Genomic DNA, 6,251 nt, shown 5'->3' with positions numbered 1-6,251 from the left:
TGTCATTTTTGAAGCAAAACCGTTTGCACTATAGTTTTGACGTCAAGTACGGTATTATGACGTAACAATAGAGATATTCATGCTCATCTCATGGTAGTTCATGAGAACAATCTTTTAATTTGCAAAGAATCTTAAGGAGGTTGGATCCTGACATCAAAAGTAATGAGAATTTTTTATCAAGTATATTTTTAGAATTTATACACATAGCTTAATTAAAAATCAAAACAAAAAATTGGGGTCAATGCGCTTGTTTTGGCGCTACAGAGCATTTAGTTTGACCTTTTTGCACTGTAAAAAATCTTACGCATGAATCAATTTTTAAAGTTTTTCCTCCGATATTTTTTATTCAAATAAGTTATGGGAACAAACACAGTTTTATTTCATCTTGAAGGGACCCATTAAAATTTTTGACAACGAAATTTTTTTTTAAATTACTCCGCACGTTCAATTATTTGACCTTTTTGCACTCAAAAAATTTCATTTTGCTAGCATTACAAATTTAACAAGCAAAAAATTCATTTAAAAGTAATGACATTTTACTGAATTTAAGAAGAATGATAAAAAGTATCTTGTATATTCAGAAAAGAAAGTTAAAAGTGGGGGTCTGTGATGTTAATTTTTAGATATTACTAAAATAGTGCTATTTTTGAGCTTAAATTAAGGGCTATTTTTTCTCTTGATTTTCACAATATATTTCATTTATTTATCAGATATGATGATTGAATTCATGACAGTTTATTAAATAAATAATTTAGGACCAGTATAAAACAGTTCACTGCTCAAAATAATTCTGTGTGCAGACTGCATGTAAAAATAGGAATCCAAACTTAACATACTTTAAATACTTCGAAAGAGAAAAAATGATCATTTTCTTCTAAAAAACCTTCCGCCATGAAATATAGTTCCTCATTTAATGCTTTTGGTACAGAATTTAATCTTGGAGTTTTAACTGAATATAGTTTATTTGTCATTGTAGAATCCAAATTTATTGTAAGAATTAAAACATTACGCAGATTTTTTTAAATATAGGTTAAAATAAAAATCTGCTCAAAAGCTCAGGAGCGAACCTCGTTAAGGAAAAATACTTGGAAATGTAAATATAACACAATATACCACATAGGGATGATAGGGACTCTTACCTGAGTTATCACGTCAATACAAGTGTTGACAGACAAACAGGTAGACCCATTTCGGGCATCTTTTTTTATGGTCAATTCCTTCTGTATGGTATTGAAATAGTTTGAAACAAACTGTTTGAGTTTCTTTAAATTATTGATAATAATTTTTGGAAAGATGTTATTAAAGCATTGATAAGAGTTAAGAGAAGTCCTGAACACGTATTAGATTATTTGTACTTAGATAAAAGAAATTATGTAGAGGTCAATAAGTGGGAATTTTATACAACATGAGTTGAAAAAGGTGTCAAAACCTGATCAACCTAGTGTCAGAAAATGGAAAAATAAAATGTTTCAATGAGATAAAAGATGTGCTTGGTACTAATAATCTTTTAAACTACACTGTACTTTCATCTGGTTTCAAAAATACCTTCAAAAATTAAAAGATTCAAAGAATGTAGAAATTAATAAAGAAATCTAATTTAAATTTCTATTTTTATACTTAATAAAATAGACTTCTTGACTAAAAAAGTTTTGAATTTACTAGGGGGAGGTAAATGCAAAATTTACAACATGATATTGGAATGACTTTGTACAATGCTTTAATGTCATTGTTGCTCAGAAATTTTCTCATATTAGTTGTAAAAAAGTTTATTATTCAAGATCATAAGGTTTTAAGCCAACATTAATTGATGCAGTAAGTTTATTTAAGTATTACAGAAACAGATAATATTATTGTGAAAACATAATTCAGTGTAAGGACAAAATACTTAGAAATGGGCCCTGTATGATAATGTGTACAAGTGAAGAAAAATCAAAATTGTATTTTCTTTATCTTTATTTTTTGGTCTTTTCGTTTTTGGACAAATTGCATGATCAACTGTGATATATTTATAATCATTTACATTAGTTTATTAAACAGGAAGTGTACTGTATACTGTGTGAGTGTGTGTTAGTGTGGTGGTGAGTGGGTGTAAATTGGTGTGTGTTTGTATATAGGTATGAAAAAAGGCTTCGAAATAAAGCATTTAAAAAGTTTTTTTTTTTTTTAAAGAGTTTTTGAGATAACCAATATACGTTCAATAATGTACATACAGACTGACAAAGATCAAACTGACTCAATTCCCCCTGAGAGTAAAGTATTTCTGTACAACATTTTAAAACGTTACGATGGAAACTTAGCGTAATCGCACAAACTATTTTTTTTTAAATTTATTTATAAGACATTGTGACATTCATTACGCAATTAAAATGCATGGTACAGAAACTTTCCCAAATTATAAAGGCTCTTAACATAGTGTGCACATAACAATTATATGAATTTAAACATAGATGGTTTTTCCCAGTAAATTTTTTAAATATACTTTATACCTAAGTCCTTATATCGTATATATTTTAAAACAAACTGGAATTCGTCTTCAATTTCAGATCTACACAGTTCACATTTTTTGCGTAAAATATGTTTTTGGCGTCCACTTTCTATAGCCAAATTATGTGATGACAGTCTTATCTTGCTAATTTGCTTTTTATAAATGCAAGGAATAGATTTTCTCAAATAATATTCCAATGAATAGCGTTTTTGAAAAGCATTCATCTAGATGAGCTATTGATATCTACAAGGAGATTCCGTACAATAGTGTCAATAACCTTTGGTTTATAATCAAGAAATAGCTATTTCAATTAATTCTTTCTTGGTCAGACCAATCCCTAATCCTAACCTTGAAGAACTTACAGTATGTACAGATAGAAAGACAAAGAGCTAGGACACCAAAATGTATAGATGTCTTTCTCTCATAGTTTTGTACTTTTGTACAAAATTTGAAAATATTTCTCTGTAAATTGTTTGAGTTATCGCTTAACGAAAACAAGATGTGTTTGTGAAACACTGATGCCCCCGTATGGCAACTTATAGCAAAAGGTTAAAATTTCTCAAATGCAAATCAAATATGTTGGTACCCAGAGTAAGGTCTTATCTCGAGGAATAAACCTGTGAAATATGAAAACCATAGGAGCAACCATTGAATAGATATTGAAAAGGTTAAAGTTTTCAAAAGTAAGTCAAATATCAAGGTCAAGGTCAAATGGTCAAAATTAATTGTGCCTTAGGAAAGGCCTTCTCACAAGAAATATACAGGTTAAATATGGAAACTGAAGCACCAATCTTTCAAAAGTTATGACCAAAGTTTAAGTTTTTTCAAAAGTAGGTCAAACTCTAAGGTCAAGGTCAATGGATTACAATTGGTTGTCTGTTTGTCCGCAAAAACTTTAACATTGCCCATAACTTTTGAACCGTTGGAGCTATGGCTTTCATATTTCACATGTGTATTTCTTGTGACAAGACCTTTCTTTGGGTACCACCATATTTGACCTTGACCTTGGAGTTTGACCTACTCTTGAAAAACTTTAACCTTGGCCATAACTTTTGAACCGTTGGTGCTAGGCCTTTCATACTTCACATATGTAATCCTTGTGACAAGACCTTCCTTTGGATACCAACAACTTTGACCTTGACCTTGGAGTTTGACCTACTTTTGAAAAACTTTAACCTTGGTCATAACTTTTGAACCGTTGGTGCTAGGCCTTTTATACTTAATATATGTAATCCTTGTGACAAGACCTTCCTTTGGATACCAACAACTTTGACCCTTTGACCTTGGAGTTTCACCTGTTTTTGAAAAACTTAAACCTTGGTCATAACTTTTGAACGATTGGTGCTTCAGTTTTCATATTTCACCTGTATATTTCTTGTGAGAAGGCCTTTCCTATGGCACCATTAATTTTGACCATTTGACCTTGACCTTGATGTTTGACTTACTTTTGAAAAACTTTAACCTTTTCTATATCTATTCAATGGTTGCTGCTAGGGCTTTCATATTTCACAGGTATATTTCCTCGAGACAAGACCTTACTTTGGGTACCAACATACATGTATTTGATTTGCATTTGAGAAAGTTTAACCTTTGCTATAAGTTGCCATATGGGGGCATCAGTGTTTCACAAACATATCTTGTTTACATCGCTTCACCCCCATACAAACCAACATATTGTTTAAAGTTTTGTGATATTGTACTTTTTTTACCAGGTGGTAGTAAATACAAAAATTATAATACATGTATGACAGTATACCAAAAAGGGTAATGGCAAACAAGAATGTGTATTAAGCCTCCCAGCAATATAACAAGTATCTTTATGCACAACCAAATATTTTCTCAGAATTTTTTGGTAGGGATTTCGTTTTTGAATTTTAACTTAACAATAAAGCTAGTCGGGGAATAGGGATTTTCACAACTTTTTCAATTCGAATTTCCACTTGCTTACAGCTAGTAGCATTCATTACAGAACCGAAATCCTCCCTTAATTTATTTAACCTATAACTCCTATGATTTTTACAGTGATACAGGTCTTCATCATCATCAGCTTTATTTTCCTTTTTGAAAATTACACATGATGTTTCAATGACTAATCGTGTGAGGCATGGTTTCAATGACCAACCGTGTGTGGCCTTATGAGTTTCGGTGACCAGTCGTGTGAAGCCTTTATGGCATGTTCTTTTCCTCACAACTTTGATTGTCCAAAATGGTTTCAGTTAAGATCAAGGCTGTGGAGACACTTTATCCTGTAAAGCTATATTTTTTAAAAGGAAATAAGAATTTTTTAGTTTTACTATACAGAAATTTGTCATTTTGTTAAGTAATGTGTAGCAAGTCGAACACAGATAAATCATGGTGAGTAAATGTAACAATTTACAAAGTGCAAATTTCCTCTTCTAATTAATCCCCTAATTCAAAAAATAACAAAATACCTCAAGAGTCGAAATAAAACTGTACCCTTGACACATTTCCCCTATCTTGAAAAACTTGATTAAATAAGTACGGGACATATTGTCCTGTTTAAAGACAAAGATGTCTGCAAAACGGCGTTTATCAGTAGATTTATGTTATTAATTATCCAATAAAATGTATTTTATCAAGAACAAATTAAATAAAAAAAGATCTTTTTTACAGAAAATCAATCACTAAGAGTCTTGGTTAATTGACAAGAAAATTAATCTATGGTCACAATTTCCGCCCTAAAGTTAGTGTAAATGTAGGCGTACGCACAATGCTAATCACACACTAGGCGAATGATTTTGTTTCCTCGTGTCGAATCAAACTTTTCCCGTCCCGGCGGATTCTACTGTTAGCAATGAATTGCAAAATTTTTACATTTATTTCCTGCTAGATTTAAGAACACATGTATACAGATAAATGGGGTTCTGAATGTATGTAAGTAAAGAAGGAAAGGAAGACAAATCAAATTCGTGTTAAGTTTTGGTTGATTGATTCATTGATTAATATGCCCAATCAGTAAAATTTTGAAAACTTTTACGTTGCTTACAATTATTTCAATTAAGTTCCGGTAAATGATTCATTTCTGAAGTTTGCTGCATTTTTCAATGAGTTTGATTATCTTGTAAGAATCTAGGAAATTGTCTGTTGATTTTGAGGACTACTGGATTTTCGCTTGTTAATTAACATTATTGTCTTCAGTGACGTGTCATTGACAAGTTTGTTGTATAACATTTTCTAAGTCTGAGAATTTATATTAATGTTTTTGATAAAAAGTAGAAGAAGACACGACTAGGATAACTGACATTGAAGAGCAGAGCAAACATGGACCTCCAAAACCATCAGAGGCGGGATTAGGTGCTATGGAGGAGTGAGTATCCCTACCGACCGATCACACCCGCCGTATGCTCCTTGCTTCCGGGAGAACGGAAAAATCCGTAGAAATTCAGTGTGTAAATAATGGCCTAACAATTAGTATGAAAAGCATCAGTCAGCATTTGATTTAATGATGGGTTTTATCAAAATTTGCTGACAAGATCATTGTATAACATAAAACTTGCGAAATAATGATTTCAAACGAGACTTTGATATCATTGTTTCATCAACTTGTTTGTCAATAGCTTGCCTCGTTTTAGAAATTGTTCATACGTATAGCATGCTTTTGCGTATCCAATCAACTGGGAGACAAAATTCCATATGCAGATGATAAGGGTATATTGCTAGATAAGTAAGGGTAGTTGACGATCGAAAAAATGAAGTCATCACGTTTATCATAAAGCTTTGTTGCTAGGTTACCACTCAAGTCTTT

Source organism: Saccostrea echinata, unplaced genomic scaffold, assembly GCF_033153115.1.
Source record: "Saccostrea echinata isolate AGI-Se365-2 ecotype Australia unplaced genomic scaffold, CSIRO_AGI_Sech_v1 ptg000054l, whole genome shotgun sequence".
NCBI lineage: Eukaryota > Metazoa > Mollusca > Bivalvia > Ostreida > Ostreidae > Saccostrea > Saccostrea echinata.
This window is presented reverse-complemented; position numbering follows the sequence as displayed.